This window comes from Nicotiana attenuata, unplaced genomic scaffold, assembly GCF_001879085.1.
Source record: "Nicotiana attenuata strain UT unplaced genomic scaffold, NIATTr2, whole genome shotgun sequence".
Lineage (NCBI taxonomy): Eukaryota > Viridiplantae > Streptophyta > Magnoliopsida > Solanales > Solanaceae > Nicotiana > Nicotiana attenuata.
The window spans coordinates 38,048-56,172 of record NW_017672279.1 but is presented as its reverse complement, the minus strand read 5'-3'; the positions used below and the strand labels follow the sequence as shown (position 1 = coordinate 56,172).

Sequence of the window (18,125 nt, the reverse complement as noted above, 5' to 3'; positions counted from 1 at the left end):
GACTTCTTTACTTTATTACCAGAAATGAAAATTACAAAAAATATTTTAGTTTATGTATTTGTCATAAATTTGAAAAAAATGCAAAAATAGTACCCTATTTTTATCTTTATATAATTTCGAAAGTACAAAAATAGTTTCATGTTTGGTTTAATTAATTAGGATTAGTTTTGACATGATGTAGTATTTCTATCTTATTTTAAAAGGCATTGTGTAGTCTAGGAACCCTTCTAGACTCTTCTTTAGGACAAAAATAAATAAAAAGACCCTAAGGACTTAACACAAAAAGACCTAGGGACTAATTGGCAAAATACACAAAATATAACCTTAGACCTACACCTATAAAAGCTAAGACTAATCAGCCAAAACAAAAGAAAAGATAGAAAAAAGATAGCAGCTGCGGCTTCTTCTTCAAACCACAAAACGCAGGCCTAAGGCTATGAGCAAGAAACACAAAAAAATGAGATCTGGACCATCGTTTCTTTGAAAAAAAAAATAAAGAACTGAAAAATAAAAAGGGATCTCCTTCTTCATGAAGATGGAATGAAAGCGGAACCCTAGACACCCATCAACACCCATCGCTGTCCTCCCTTCTATTTACCAGAAATCGTCGGAAAAACACGCACACACACAGAGCCGCTACTAGCCTCTGACTCGCCGAAAACAGCAGCCAGACCACCTGAAAACGACCACCATTTCCAGATCTAAAGCTCGAGCTCGAACCAGCCCCCAAACCCACGTAAATCTCCAATAAAGCAGCCTTTGTGACGTCCAAAACTGTCGTCCAAGCTCAGTCGAGCGGAATCCAGTAAGTCTGGGAGTTGAGGCAGGCAAGGTTTGTCGAGGTTTCATCAATGGGTTTCGGTTCAAGAATTTGTCCTGTTCGCGTTCCTGGTTTCTCGTCCTTTGCGGAACAAAAAGCCCGATTTGCTTTGTAATCTGAGCTCGAGATCTTGTGAATCGAAAATTGCGGCTGTTTGAGGTTTTTCTCCGTGTTCTTGTTTCTTTAATGATTATCACTGCCATATGATTGCAATGAGTCTGATTGTTCTGAATATCTTTTCGCATCGTTAGTACATATTAAAACTTAAAACTTACACTAGGATGAAGTCGTTATTTCAAACCACGAACGGGACACCCTAAGTTTCATTAGTTGAAGGAGTTTCCATCTTACTGTTCTTGAGTCCTTTGAATCGTTGGCAGCAATTAAGGAATGGATGTATTCATGTGTGAATAGTGGAATAGGACAACTTAGATTTGGTTCATATAATTCTTGTTGAAGAAGAGAGGTAGTCGCCTTCAGGCCATATCATTTTATTTACAGATTTTCATAATATATATACTACTAACAACTGAACCTTGACTTTGATTTTATTATTTTTTTTGTTATTTTTGTGTTTTGTTTAATACTTTCTCTTAACATGAATTTGCATTCTGCACAAAATATGTTTTGGGTGGGGATAGTACTTAAAACTAGCAGAAGTTCGGACCTCAATTATGGTATTGCTTATGTACTACTTTGTTAATTGATCCGCTGAATTAAATCCATGGAGTGAATAACGTGTAAAAATCCTTGAACTTGTTATGTGAAAGACGCGTAGTTGCTTTAGGCGCATAGTTTTTTAATAATTTACCTTCCTAAACTCGGGTGCACATTTATGTGACCCAAATTCAAATCCCAACGAAGTTAAAATATGTCGAAAATCACGGGTGCATTTATGTGACGTGGTTCGGGACGTGTTTTAACGACGTTGCAATCTTCTTTAATTAAAATGAACAAAAGCGGTTAAGAGTTAAAATTTGCACATAGGTTCATAATTGTTTAAAATAAGATAATTAAGCCAAATATGACAGTTGAGCGACCGTGCTAGAACCACAGAACCCGGGAATGCCTAACACCTTCTCCCGGGTTAACAGAATTTCTTACTCGGATTTCTGGTTCGTGACTGTTAAACAAAGTCATTCCTTTCCTCGATTCGGGATTCAAACCGGTGACTTGGTACACCATAAATCTCCCAAGTGGCGACTCTGAATCTTTTAATAATAATCCCGTTTCGATTGTCCTTTAATTGGAAAAACTCCCTTTAGACCCCTCACGGGGTGTAGTATGAAAAAGGAGGTGTGACACTACTCCATTTTGTTGAGGAGTCGTAGGGGCAGAGAAATTATGATCTATACCATTTTCATCACAGAATTCAGCAAACTTGGAGTTTTCAAATTCAGTTCCATGATCAGACCTAATGGATGCAAGTTGATTTCCTAATTGTTTTTGAGTTTTTCTAACAAATGCAGTAAACATGTCAAATGTTTCATCTTTGGAAGTTAGAAATAGAACCCAGGTAAATCTAGAATAGTCATCAACAAGCACCATTACATTTTCTTTCCACCTCTGCTCATGGTTCTCATTGGACCACAGAGATCCATATGGACCAGTTCCAACGACTTGGTTGTGCTTACCATTTTCTTGCTCTTGAACGATGATCTTACCTGCTTCCTCCTTGCACATGCCTCACAAACTTTGTCTTCCTTGAACTTGATGTTGGGTAAACCTATCACCAAGTCTTTAGAGACTAATTTATTTAGCTGATTCAGACTGGCATGACCAAGTCTTTTGTGCCCCAGGAGGGGATCATTAACCAACACACTTAGGCAAGTGATTTCATTTTCTGAGAAAGTGGACAAATCTACAATGTAAATATTGTTAACTCTCTTTCCCTGTAAAACAATCTTGTCAGTGGTAGGATTTATCACAAAGCATTTAGTAGAGGTGAATGCTACCAGGTTACCTCTGTCACACAGTTGTGACACACTAATCAGGCTATATTTCAAGCCATCTATCAAGTAGACATTCTCAATGGAGTGAGAGTCTGTCTTTCCTACCTTTCCAACCCCAATGATCTCACCTTTCTTTCCATTACCAAATGAGACATTACCTCCTTTTAAGTCCTCAAGTGAAAGGAACTGGTCCTTGTTCCCAGTCATATGTTTTGAGCAGCCACTATCCATATACCATATTTGGCTGCTTCCTTTCACTTGGACCTGCAAAAAGAAATCAGGGGTTAGTCTTAGGAACCCAAACCAGTTTGGGTCCCTTTCTATAGGCAAAAGGATGAATCAAATTCTTTCTTGCCCACCCAGACAGCTTATTTTTTTCTTGAACAAAGGCTTTGTTCTTTTGACTTGCCTTTACTTTTGCATTACATTCATTTTTGTAATGACCAGTCTTGCCACAGTGTGTGCATATTTTATTCTCAGGAAGTGTGAGGTACTTGCTTTTAGGGTCTCACTTTGGTGCTTGAGTCCCATAGCCAAGTCCTCTTTTGTTGCTACTGTGGTGCTCTTGCAACCACGAAAGTGCATCAGAAGCCTTGTTCCATTTGCAAGTTCTGTCTAGTTCATGTTTCACTTTTCCTAGATCTTCTTTTAGGACTTTAATCAATTCATCTTTCTTATACAACTCATCCTTCATTTTTCCTAAGTTTTCCTCTAAAGTGAGATATGTGTGATCAATTTTCTTCTTTCCTGTTCCTAGTTTCAATTTTAAGTTTTCAGACCTAAGTTCTAGGACACTAGTGTCAAGTTGAAGAACCTAGTTCTTTAACTCAGCATTTTTGCTATCACTCTCATTAGCACTAGACTCTAGAATTTTGCATTTTGCTTTTAGGATCACACATTCTATAGACAGATCTTCCTTCTTATTGTTAATTATCTCAGACTCATCAATGAAGTCTATTAATAGCTCAGCCAGCCTTTCTTTTGATAGAAATTTAATCTTGTCTTTGAGATGAAGAATACTTGCCTCTTGTTCATCATTTGATTCTCCGATGGCCATAAGATCCTATTCATCTCCAGCTTCATCCTTTGAGTCCTCATCTGATGTTTCTCCCCAGGCTGCAACCATAGCTTTTGTTGATCCTTTGTTCTTCTTTGGTTGAACCTGTTCGTTCTTCCTGTTCCTTCGTTCAGCCCTTTCTTTCTTCCACTCAATTTCCCATTGAGGACAGTTTTTGATCATGTGATCAGTCTTACCACACTTGTAGCAACCCTCATTGGTTTGTTTCCCAGGAGCCCTTTGTTTGTTGAAGGTTGTACCTCTTGAAGAACCCTTTCCTCTCATCAGGTACTTTTTGAAATCTCTTGTGATCATAGCCATTTCATCATCCTCTAGATCTGAACCTTCAGCAATTCTGAGAGTCGGACTTCTTTCCTTCTTGGGTGTATCCATCTTCATGGTTTGCCTTCTCAGTTCATAGGCAGTAAGATTTCCAATTAGTTCATCCAGCTTGAGGGTGGCAATATTCTTAGATTCCTGAATAGTAGTGATTTTGCTTTCCCATGAGACTGGCAGAATCCTTGTCAAGATTTTCTCAACCTTGTCTTCTTCAAGAATAATCCTTCCAAGAGACTTAAGTTCATTTGTCAGTGTAGTGAACCTAGTATACATATCTTGGATAGTTTCTCCTTCCTTCATAGTAAAATTTTCATATTGAGAATACAACAGTGTTCCTCTAGACCTCTTCACTTGAGGTGTTCCTTCATGAGCCACTTGCAAAGTGTCCCAGATTTTCTTTGCAGTGGTACAACTTTGAATTGTGTTGTACTCGTCTGGACCTAGTCCACATACAAGCCATTTCTTTGCTTTGGCATTTTTCTCCCATTTCTTCAGGTCTTCAGCAGTGCAATCAGCTCTTGTTTTAGGCACATCAACTCCTCCAGCATTCTTCTTTGTGGTTGCTAAGGGACCATCAGTGACTATGCCCCAGAGTTCATAGTCTTCCCCTATGATGTGATCTCTCATCCTGTTCTTCCACCAGGAATAGTACTGACCATTGAAAAGTGGAGGTCTAGTAGTGGATTGCCCTTCCTAGTTCCCAGGTGGTGCACTCATGTTGATCTTTTCCTAAGGTGTTAGCCTCTTCAAGGATAACCTGGCTCTGATACCAATTGATGTTTTAAGCGTCTACACCACACAAGAGGGGGGGGGGGGGGTGATTTGTGTGGTACCCAATTTTCGCTCTAGAAGAACCTGGTTCTTCTAAGTGTACTAACTACTGCTGTTTGCGGAATAATAAATACAGAAAATAAAGAACACAGAGATTTTTACGTGGAAAACACCTGGCTCAAAAGGTGAAAAAACCACGACCTACTACTCAGTAGGATTTTCCCAAACTTCCACTAAAATCACTGAGCCAAAACAGCATTTACAAAACTCTTGCAAACCTAAGGATTAACTCTAATCCCGTTGTGGCACACAGCCTCAACTGTTGCGACAACTTCAAGTTAACTCTAACTTGAACACTCTAGGTACCTAATACAATTGCTTCTATGAAAGCTGAAAGGTACAAAGTAAAAACACCTACTACAATTGAACTAGTAATAAAGAAAGACACATAAAACTCTTTATGGAGCTGGTTCTTCAATCTGGTTCATGTAGCTTCAGGTTTGCACACTTGAATCACACACGAACTGCTTGCAAAAAGCCTTGCTATTTTGCTCCCAATTCACGTTTAACTTCTGCATTTTTGTGCCACCCTGTAAAAAAGAACAATCACTGTTATTTAATGAGTTAGTAATTAGAGTTTGATTGAGACTCAATTTCTGATCTTCCATCGAAGTTGAGTCCTTGAACAACACAAACTCCAACCCTATCTTTTTTTCTGGATTGTATTCTTTTCTCATAAAGAGACTTTCTCTCCTTATCCCATATGCAACCTTTTCGATCAGTTCAGGAGATATTGTTGCTTGATCAATGAGACTTATCTCCTTCACGTGCATCTCACATGTATAGGGTGACAAACACTATGCTTCACATGATGGACCTGGTCTATGACTGAGTTCATTTGTCATTCTTCAAAACTTTACCTGTTCTTGGGACAACAGGTACGATCGGGTTTATGTAAGGTATATTAAAGAGGGAATGTCATCATTCAGTTCAGAATGAGGTAACATTTCTTACCAAACGGAGAAACTCCGTGAGTTGTTGATTTGATGGGTGATTATGAGTTCCTCCGTATCTTTTTCATCGTTTCAGTATTGTGAGGGTTGAGACCAGATTTATATGTGTTAAGAGGTATACTACGGGAGCCAGGTCAGTAAATTTGTAGCTGCTATGCTTGGAGGAGGTTGCCTTGGGCAAATGAGTGGTGCGGTGTGTTGTGTGATGTCAGTATGGATGCATGATCATGTGTGGGTTCAGCGTGTGGAGATTGATATGGTGTTCGTATGTTAGAATCAAGTCTGGTATAGAAATTCGGAGGTTGGAATTTGGTTCTAAGGCTTATTGACTAAATAAAAGGGATAATCTTCAGCTTGGCTTGGGCTAATATGCTTAACTGGGTTGTGGTAGCACGGGTAGGTATACGAGGTGGAAGAGTGATATTGTGGACAACTCCGGAGCAGTTCTTGGCATGTTCAAGAACGAACGTATGTTTAAGTGGGGGAGAATGTAATGACCCGATCGGTCATTTTGAGCTCTAGCGTGTCGTTCAGCGGTTTGAGGCCTTGAGTAGCTTCACTTCATGTTTTATGACTTGAACGCGTAGTCGGAATCGAATTTTTGGAAGTTCAGAGCTAATTCAGATGGAAAATTCTGATTTTGAAAGCTTTATGTTGGAAGAGTTGATTGAGGTTTGAATTTTGAGTAAACGACCTTGGAATTTGGATTTGAAGGTTCCAATTGGTTCGTATGATGATTACGGACTTGGGTGTATGTTCGGGTTGAGTATCTGGTGATCCGGGAGCATTTCAACGCTTAATATGGAAAGTTAGCATTTTGAAAGTTTAAGAATTTCTTAACTATGATTTGAAGTCGACTTTGGTGTTATCAATGTCCGTTGAGGTTTCGAACCTTGGAATAGGTTCGTACCATGATTTCCGACTTGTACGTAAAGTTTTGTGTTATTCTGGAAATGTATAAGTATGAGTCGTACGCGTTCGTCGAAGTTTGAAAGTTTAAGGAAAGGTTTCGATCGTCATTTCGTATTTTTGATGTTGTTTGGTATGATTTGAGGCCTCGAGCAGGTTTGTGTCATGTATTGGGACTTGTTAGTGTGATTAAATGCGGTCTTGGGGGCCTCGTGTGTGTTTAGGAGGGTCTATGGGTCATTTCGCCATGTTGAGCTGCTGTTTTCTGAGGTCTGGTGCACCCTTCTTTGCGTTCGCATGGAAAGGGTCGCGTTCGCGAAGAGAAAAATGGGAGAAAGGGGCCTGTGAATCACGTTCACGAAGGAGAAATTTCTACTGCATAGGGCTGACTTCGGAAGCTTATATCTTGCAATCTATAAGAAATTTGGAGATGATCCAACAATGAAAGGTGTAGCCCTTAGTATCTAGTTTTCAGAAAGTTAAACCATTTGTCACTTGGAGTTTGTACAAAATGTTATGACCATTATACTAGAGGCTGTCTGGAGGAGTTTGGCAGCTTACTCTTCGCGATTGCGATTAGTTTCCATGATCACGAATGGTAATTTTGAGCTGAGAAAAGTTGTGCTTCGCTATCGCAAAGCATTTTCCGCAATCGCGAAGGGTTAATACCTGGGCAGAAGCTATATTTTGGGGGTTTGGCTCATTATCACCTCATTCCTTCCATGGGAGCCGACTTTGGAGCGATTTTGGAGTGTCATTTTCATCATCAAACTTTAGATAAGTGATTTCTACACCTTGTGAGTTAAATATATAGTTTATATGTGGATTAAAACATGAAACTTTAGGGAAAATTGTGGAATATTGAAGAAAACCTAGAATTTGGTATTTTTGGATTTTACCCTGAAATTGGACGTGGAATTGGGAATAAATCCTATATTTGAGTTCGTAGTGTTATGGGTAAAGTTTATTTTCGCAAATTTTCGGAATTCGGGCAGGTGAACCCGATTGTTGACTTTTCGAGCGGAGTTGGGAATTATTTAAATTGATTAATTATGGGTATTAGAGTATATTTTTACAGGTTTTAACATTATTTGACTAGTTTTGGATCGATAGGCATCGACTTGAGGCGTTAGAGGGGCTGTGGAGCCGGTTATGGAACTTTGGAGTGAGGTCAGTCTCCTGTATAAACCTGTGAGGGGGAAACCACCCCTAGGTGATGTATTTGATGTGTGCTACGTGTTGCGGGGGCTACGTATGTACTAGGTGACGAGAGTCCGTACATAGCTATATTCATGTTATGTCCGGGTAGACTTAGGTTCCCGCCATGCTAAAACTTTACTATTTGAGTTGTCCCTTGCCTATTAAATTCCTTTATTTTATGTTAAGACTTGAGACTAGACTTGCGTAGAGTGATAGACTTGCTATTGTAGAGATTTGACGAGCTTCATGATTAGCCGCGGAATAATTGTGCTCCTCTTACGACTTTCTCCTGCGCTATGCGTTTTCATCGAAAGATTTTCCTTAAAAATTCATAACTCACACGTTTATTCGTGAGTGGGGTCAAGGACTCATTAAAGTTTCTTATTCTAATGGGATCGGGGCATTCGCCTCGGCGGGATTATGTACCACACTCGTATAGGAGCGGGTCGCTCGCCTCCGTAGTATAATAGATGCTTCTATGGTTTGTGTCGTTTGACCTCGACAGTGCACACATTATGATGGGATCGAGCCATCCGCTGCGAATTTCTATAAAACACTTTTGTGGATCGGGAAGTTTGCCTCGGCAGCGTTGTGCGTAATATTTGGCAAGAAACCAGCACCTCCGTGTGTTTTTACTGATTTGAGTTGCCTATCTGGTGAGGTCTATATATACTCCGGTTGGGGAGGTAACTGCTTAATGAGAGCTTGAGTTTACCGTTCACAGGAGGATTGTACCTCGCATTTATATTTGCTCATACTATTTATCTGCTCTGCCCCATATTTGTTTACTTCTTACTGTATGTCTTATTGGACCACTAGTAAGTGTTGATGTCAACCCCTCGTCACTACTTCTCTAGGGTTAGGCTAGATACTTACTGGATACGCGTTGATTTACGCACTCATGCTACACTTGCTGCACTTATTATGTAGGTATATATATGTTTTCTGATGGTCCTTTGGGCGCATAGGCGCGGCTATTGCGGGGACTTTATGGTGAGCTGCATTCCATGTAACGATCCGCAGCATACAGAGTCTCCACCAGAGTTATTAATATTCTCCTGTCTAACTTGTATTCCAGACGGATGTTGTATTATTATTTTACTCCTTAGTAGATGCTTATGCAACTGTGACACCGAGTATTGGGATATACTAGATGATGCTTACGGTTTTGCATATTATTATCGCCATTCATTTCTCTTATAAACTACAAATTTTGTACGTTCCCGTGGATTTAAAAAGTGTAAATTTCCTTCCTTATTAAAATTTATGATTTCGAAAGTATAAAAATGAGTAATTAAATTGACCAGTCACTATTGGCTTGCCTGACAGCGGTGCTAGGCGCCATCACGATCTATAGTGATTTTTGGGTCGTGACATAAATTCTAGAACATCCCCAAAACTCGGTGTCACAAGTGCATGGGTGTCTGCTAAAGAATGCAATAATAGTACAACATCTGTCTGAAATATATAATAGACAGGATCAAGTAAATAAATAGGATGGAGACTCTGAGGCTGCGGTGCGTATCTTAGGAAGCAACTCACTAGAAAGTTCCCTCAGTAATTGCGCCAACGAACAAGGATGACCACCAAGTGAACCTTTTAAATCAACACATACCCAGTAAGTATCTAGCCTAACCCCAGAGAAGTGATAACGAGGGGTCGACATCGACACTTACTAGTGGTCCAATAAATAAATTTCAGGAATCATAAGCAGTAATGAAATACAACAGGATCAATAGAATAAGGAACAGTAGATAACAAAATCCGTTAACAAAATATCATCAGTTTAAGAATTCCCAAGTGCCACACGCTATCTCGACAAATAAGAACTATCAATTAAATGTCCGATCTCAGGTCATAAAGAGAATATCACATAATTCCCAAGTTCAAAATTATGTCGAGGTCGTTCGATCCGATCCATATAGTCGTTTACATACACTGCCGAAGTCGTACGACCCAATCCATAGATGCATCTCATATATATACATATACTACAGAGGCGTTCGGCCCGATCCCTAGGAAAAGAGAGGAAACTTATCGACTTACGAATCACGTATTTACTATACAGGGTCAGAGACGTAACATAAACATATTATTTATCATCGATCGATTAACCTGCCAAATAGCACATGGAATTGAGATTCGATCTAACATGATCTTTATAAGCTTTTACTTATAGTGTACAAATAATTAAAGCTAACAATTAAATTAAAGCAATGCAATTTATTGCATGGTAAAGTCCTAGGTCTACCTGGACATAAACATGAATCTAGCTACATACGGACTCTCATCACCTCGTGCGTACGTGACCCCTACATCAAGTAGCACATATCAAATACATCACCTAGGGATCAGTTTTCCCTCAAAAGGTTAGACAAGAGACTTACCCGACTTTGAAGTTCCATAATCGGCTCCAACGCCTCTCTAACACTTCAAACCGATGCCCATCAATCTGAAACTAGTCAAACAACGTGCAAATCAATCAAAATATACTCCAATGCTTATATTTTAACAATTTATAACAAATTCTCAACTCCGCTTGAAAAGTCAACAAAGTCAACCCTCGGGCCCACATGCCTGGATTTCGCAATTTATTGAAGATACACATTACCTATAACACCATGAACTCAAATATATTCCCAATTCCATGTCCAATTTCGTGATCAAAATCCAAAAATATCAAATTCTAGGTTTTCTACCAAAATCCCACAATTTCTACAAATTTGCATGTTTAAATCCTTATATGACTCATGCATTTAACTAACAACATGTGGAAATCACGCTTGATGAAAATCTCCTCAAAATAGCTCCCTAACTTCGGCCACCCAAGTGAAAATGAGAGAAAAGCGAGCCAACTCCCGAATTACAACAACAATACTAGGCTTGACCTTCATCACGAAGGCGGCAAGTCCCCCCTCTCCCCGTTCATGAAGCACCACCAGCTTCTGCTCCTCAATTCCTCTACGTGAACATGAGACAGGTCCCGCGAACATGAACCTTTACTAGCCTTCCCATCACGAACACGGCTGCACATTCGCGAACGCAAAGACCAAATCCCCCACCAGGCCAGCTTCTTTATCGCGAAGCAATAATGGAAACGCGAACGCGAAGCCTTGCAGTCCAGACCTTCGGACGCGAAATAAAAGTCGCAAAGCACAAAATCCCAGTATCCCAAATCCTTCTTCGCGAACGCGTGAGACCCTACACGTTAGCGAAGAATAAAACCAGAGACCAGCACCAGCAAAACATGGGGAAATGACCTGAAACTACCTTAAAACTCACCCGAGGCCCCCGGGACCCCGTCCAATCACACCAACAAGTCCCAATACTGTATTCGAACTTATCCAAAGGCTCGAAACACCACGAATAACATCAAAATCACAAATCAACGATTAAAATCCTTCTTTCAACTTTCAAACTTTCAAACTTCACCGAACGCGTCCGAATCATACTTAATTCTTCCGGAATCATGCCAAACTATACGTACAAGTCATGAATCACGATACGAACCTATTCCAAGTCTCAGAATTCCAAACGGACATCAATAACGCTAAAGTCCACTTAATATCAAACTTTAGAATTTCTAAAACCTTCAAAATGCCAACTATCGACCACAATAAGCGCTGAAATACTCTCGGACCACCCGTACTCAACCCGAACATACACCCAAGTTCGAAATTATCATATAAACCTATTGGAACCTTCAAATCCTGATTTCGAAGTCATTTACTCAAAAGTCAAACATTGGTTAACTCTTTTAACTTAAAGCTTCCAAATTGAGAATATTCCTTCTGAATCAACTCTGAACTTCCCGAAATTCAATTCCGACTACACGTACAAGTCATAAAATATGAAGTGAAGCTACTCGAGGCCTCAAACCATCAAACGATGCACTAGAGCTCGAAACGACCGGTTGGGTCATTACATTCTCCCCAACATAAACATACGTTCGTCGTCGAACGTGCCAAGACCCGTCCCGGAGTTGCCCAAAATATCTGTTTAACATCTCGAGCACCTAACTATGCCACCACAACCCATGTGAGCATATTAGCTCGAGCCAGACTGAAGATCATTCCTGCTACCTTAGCCCACAAGCCTTAGAACCAGATTACAACATCCGAAATTCTCTACGAGGCCTGATTCTAACATACGAACACCGTATCAATCTCAACCCGTTGTACCAAATATGATCATGCACCCTGCTGAAACCACACAATGCACCGCATAACTCATATGCCCATGATAACATCCTCCAACCATAGAAGCTGCAAATCCACTATCCTGATGCTCGTAGTATACCTCATAATGTGCATAGGCCCTAATCCAACCCTCGCGATACTGCAACAATGAAAGCAACTCGTAGAAGCTCATAACCGCCTGCCAAATCAATAAATCATAGAGTCTCTCCGCATTTCAATACCCAACACTTCTACCACAAAACAGACCATCCTCAGGCTGCCCGAAAATAGTGCTAGCATACTCTAAACATCTTAAATCCTCCCCCGCTCCTTTGAGCTCGTGATATTCTTATCAATACCGAACCACAACCTTGATCCTCAACTTCCAATTTCTCTACCGCTCATTGTACCTATCATGTCGCTACGCGAGAGTGTAGAAATTCCATCATAACCCCTGAAACACCAATAGAAAAAACACTTTATCGCTAGAACCCCTTTCACTTAACTCATTTCAGAAGAACAATTGCAACATGCAACCAAATTCCCATAACCACAGAAAATGCAAACCTCAAGTCGGAGTCTAAACTGCCATAACTCTTCCGGGATCCATTTACGCATAACAAAACTATCAGAATCAAATACCTTCTAATCAATCAAATTACAGTGGCTATCAAGCCTGCACGTACATTAACTAATCACCTCTATAGCTTAACACACCGAAGGAACCGATCATTTCCACAACCATGTTGATTCAAACCATTACTAACAGACTCAACTTCTTCCAATTTTCTCTTGACTTACATTTGGAATAGTAGTCTTATTCAAAAATATAACGGACCTCAAACAACACTCATACATAGTGACCTAAATTACGAGACCACATCGTCTCGATACCCATAAGCCATCTCCTACCCTCTTCGTGCAGTCAATAGTATCTCTAACTAATACACGCGTTCGGGAAGATCTTCTGCAAATCCGAAGCTGTTTCTCCAACACTACACCGTAGACCCAATGACAACCCATAAATTCCCCAAGTTCTCTTCACACTCTGCTGCAAAACCCAGTCCTCAACCACATAACGAACCCAAAATCCTTTGAAACCGCGCTTTAATTCTTGAATCCACTAGAATTATTATTGAGAGTCACCCACTCTGACCTAGTCCCGATTATATAACCAACCACTGGTGCTCTGCTAGCACGTGAACACTTCTAAAGAAACAATTAGATGAATTCTTTTCCTTGTACATCACATCCACAAGAAGTATAAACTCTGAGCCTTCCCAACATTTATACACAAATCGATAAGGTAAAATGTAGCATACATACATCAAATTCCTGGCTCGAAATACCCTTGATGTTTTCTCCCCTTGGTCGTAACCAATCTACATATGTACCGACAACCCGATACTGCCAAGGCACGCAACCATGCGAGCCAATCATAGACGGTGGGCTCCCCCACTTAGCTTTAAGCCACAATTATATAAGTCCATAAATCACAATGACTCCTCCTCCTCGGTTACTATTATTTTGCACCGTCACTCCGCCAAATTCCTCGTAATATCTTGTTAGACTTCGCATAACATAACTCGAATTATCGTCTCCAAACATACACTCGACCTCCTGACCGCCACACCATCTTCTTCAAGCGATCCCGACATATATCGTAGTACATATTTCTCTAGAGGTCCTTTACTAGGAATCATGTAACTCCTAACACCCCATAGGAGATAACCCACCTGTGTAACTCCATATCGACATCCTCCAACGATATTGACCTAATTACAGCCATCACGAAATTAGTTATTCTCCTGATCCCACACTCGCCTACTAGTCGAAAGCGCCCACTCATTCCCTCCAACATCAAAGGAAGGTCCCTCATCGTCAGGTCAGATAGATGACTGACATATAGAGATGCTTAAAATATCCGAGAGTGATATATCTCGTGACACGCTCCGGGTGGCATTTTTTTTAGAAAGTTCATATAACTTCAAAAGAATCATTCTTTATGAATCAAGTACCATTCAAAAAAAGGGTACATTGCCTCTTTGAGTGAAGAAGAGAGGGTCTTTGTATAGGAATCAAGAAGGGAAGTGCTCCTAACAGCCTTGTAGCCTCTCGAAGATAAATAGAGACGTCCGCGTATCGATCTACAAGACTCGACTAGACTTGCTCATGACTCATGAGACCTAAGTGAACCTAGAGCTATGATACCAAGGTGTCACGACCTGAAACCCACTATAGGTCATGATAACTCCTAACGTGGCCGTTAGGCAAGCCAACGATGAACTACCAACTTAATTATTTATTTTATTGATTTTGGGGAAAGGAATGGAGGAGTTACCTTGCTGTTTGACTTCGCTAAGGCTTTTGGGTTGGTGATTGCGAACTCTAGCTTTCCGAAAAGGGAGGAGCATTTGGTTACTTTTTAAAATGCGGTGGAAAAGACTGAGATTGACTATCTCCTCCTCAGAAGGGGTGACAGAGGGCTGTGCAAGGATTGGAAGGTGATCCCGAGTGAGATACTCGCGACACAGTGTAAGCTTACACAACGTAAGCTTTTGGTGATGGACATTGGTATTATATTAAGGAGGAGGAAAAGGTATGCTCGAGAAAGACAAAGAATCAGGTGGGGAGCCTTAACTAAGGATAAAGCCCAAGAGTTGGAGGGGCGATTGTCGGCTATGAGAGCTTGGAGAAGTAGTGGTGACGTGAGCACTATATGGTCAGCGACTGCAGACTCTATAAGGGAGGCTGTGAGAGAGGTGTTAGGGATCTCGACGGGCGTCTCTAGTGGGCACAAAGGAGACTGGTGGTGGAATTAAGTGGTCCAAGGTAAAGTGGAAGAGAAGAAGGCGGCGTACCTGAAGTTAGTGGAGAGCATAGGTGAGGAGGAGAGACAAGCGTGCATGGAGAGGTATAAGGTAGCTAGGAAAGAAGCTAAGCTGGCGGTGATAGAGGTTAAGACTATGGCTTATGGTCGTATGTACGAACTGGGGGAAAAAGGCGGGGAGAAGAAATTATTCCGGTTGGCCAAGTTAAGAGAGAGGAAGGCTCGAGATTGGGACCAAGTGAGATGCATCAAGGATGAAGATGGTAGAGTATTGATGGAAGATGCCCAGATTTAGAGGAGATGGCAGACTTTGTACGCGGTGAAATCAGAGGGCCCGATTTCCCGCCATTAAGCCATCTCGGGGAGGTACCTCGAGACCCCGAGGACATGAACCCACAACTTAGCCCTCTCCTTCGGGGCTTGTCAAGGCCCGATTCGAGGCTAGACAGAGGCCGTGGCCAAGACAAAAAGGGGAAGCTCCCAAGACACGCGACTGAGTCTGACAGGGCCGGCCTGTCCAGAGCCTGCGCTGAGGCATCGCATCAAGCCATCCCATCGCCGTATTTTGTAAATTAAATACTCATATGTTTGTAACTGAGTTCCCCTCCTATATAAAGGGGACTCACCCTACCTTGTAAAGGACGGAAGGGCTCCCACAATTCTACAAGTGCAATAATATCTCTCTCTCTCTCTTTTCTTACTAATACTTATTGGCTCTTACTGATACTAAGGATACTTCAATATTCTTTGTCTCTACATGTATCCTTCATCGTACAATTCAATTTCTGTTATAAGTAGCTTTGTTTGATTATATCTCTAGCTATAATACTGCTCTCGAGGGTCCCCGACAACCCGAGTTCGATCTCGAGGTCGAGCTCGAAGTCCCAATTGACCAAGCTTACGTCCGGCCTGCAACATTTCAAGACGAAAATGGTGTAGCTATACCGGGAAGAACGGGAAGTTAGTCTTCACGATATTTTTGAAATGTTGCAGGCACAACAGCTGGTCATTGCTCAATTGCAAGGCCATCGGAGGACCCCAAGCGTAGTAACACCGGAGACAGCTTCACCCGACGAGCGCACCACTGTGCACGCATACACGAAGAAAAACTGCGACTTTCAAGATGACCCCGCCACAGAAACATATGCCGATGTCACCGAAGCAGCGGCGGCGGAAACAGACAAGTCGGAGGCCGAACAAAGAAAGGAAGAAACACCACAAGAAGTCGCATCCTGCTCCCCGATAGGACGAATGGGATCGCGTCCGACTTTGGATAAATAGACAACCCTGGCCTTTGCTCGGGGTTTAAACAGAGCATACCCGCCGACGCCATGTCGTTTCAAACGATGTTTAGCCAGATACCTGGCCGAGAGTTGGCCATACGTCCGTACCCAGCACCGGCCACTAATCAGGGCCATGGGCGGCCGTCCAGAATCCTCTACAGAAACAGCACATCCAAGCAGGCCTTCTAAGAAGAAACTAATGCCAAACGGATGAAGATACAATCTATGCGCCGCTAATGGGATGAACGGCCCAAGATCCAACATACCTCGCAACGGTAGGGAGTAGTTCGAGGGCGACGCCCCCGAGGAACCTCCAGCGGAACCATATCCGGTGAGGCACAGTCGGTATACGAACCTCGTCCAGCAGAGTGTGGGCTCAACATTGTTATGCCAAATATCGTAGTCACCATAAGCGAAAACAGGAACGCTGAGCGACTCAGACCTACTCGACCAAGGCCCCTTCAAATGAACCACAGCCCGACGCGGAATCCACAGGACGCAAGCTGCAGCGAGGCCACGAATGAGTCCCGTCCCGAAAATATGACAGCCGTGCAACTCAGTCAAATTCGCCGACGAGTACTATCGAACAGTCAGGCTAAATATGGCCCCAAGGAAAGAAGACTACCGGGAAGGATGAAGTAAACAAGCCACGACGTATCACCACAACAATGGAGGAGCGGCGACGCCCTCCGAGAACTCATGACACGGGAAGCAAAAATACCCGTCACCGGGACACAGACAGATCCAGGGAAGTATTTCCAAGGATACTCTCGCATCCAGGGAAAGGGGCACCACGACTCCACCCCAGCGTCACGTCGGCACATTGGTAAACCTCTCCCTCATCCTCTTAATCTTAAAATAAATCATGTGCTCATACATTCAGGAAGTTCGGTCACCCGCAACTACGGTATCGGACCAAAAGTCAACAGGGCAGTCCGTATTAACGAACCAAATCGCCCCCACATTCCGAATCCTTGGTGAACTCCAAGCATCAAGTCGCCGAAAAGACCATTCTCTCAATATAGCCCACCTGAATCCGAGCTGGGACCTCGGGCTTTGCACCATCAAAGGAAGCGCAAAGTATAAACGTTTTATTCCGGCGGCCACCGACACTCTACCCGAAGGCGTCGATGGTCCCATCTTGACAGAGGAGCGAGATTCCTCGCAAAGGGCAGAACTAAAATAAGTCGACATAAAGCAATACGAAACGAGAGGAAATCCTTCACCATATGACGCATCGCTAGCATCAATGCCCCCACCCTCGGATGGATCAGAGGGTAAGCAAACCACGTCGTCGAACAAGCCTGGTTGAACACAACAAAATGCTGTATTAGGGCTCGCGCCCTGGAACGGCAAAAACATCCCGAACCATGAAAGGTTACCTACACATCCCGTAGTGAGGAAGAACTACTTCACTCCTTCGTTATCTTTTTGCTAACCTGTATGCAGACAATCAGCAGGGGCATTCGGAAGTTTTAACTCCACCCGGAGATCAAAGGCCTTGACAGGGCCCGCCGTGCTCTCTTCCCTCGATCGGACTTCAGACCCAATGAGGGTCCCGCTAGCAAGATTATTAGCAACCCCGAAGAGGGTCCCGCCAGCGAGATTATTAGCGGAGCAGCGTACTCCCAAAGAGGGTCCCGCTAGCAGGATCCGACAAGATCCCAGGACTTCTTCTACAATCAGACGACGAGCAATGATCTTCTCTTAATGGCACCATCCCCTCGGAAGGACCGGGAGACGGCAGACCAAACCCCAATCGGGAATCGTGAC

At 42.3% G+C, this 18,125-nt stretch overlaps 1 long non-coding RNA gene across 1 annotated transcript in view; it reads left to right on the top strand.

Annotated features, from left to right (window-relative positions):
• The first annotated feature begins 372 nt into the window (after window positions 1-372).
• The window catches only part of LOC109212589, a 36,359-nt gene continuing 18,606 nt past the window's right edge, over window positions 373-18,125 (top strand). Inside the window, exon 1 of the long non-coding RNA XR_002065889.1 lies at window positions 373-979. This is a non-coding gene — a long non-coding RNA (uncharacterized LOC109212589). The remainder of the gene's footprint in view (window positions 980-18,125) is intronic.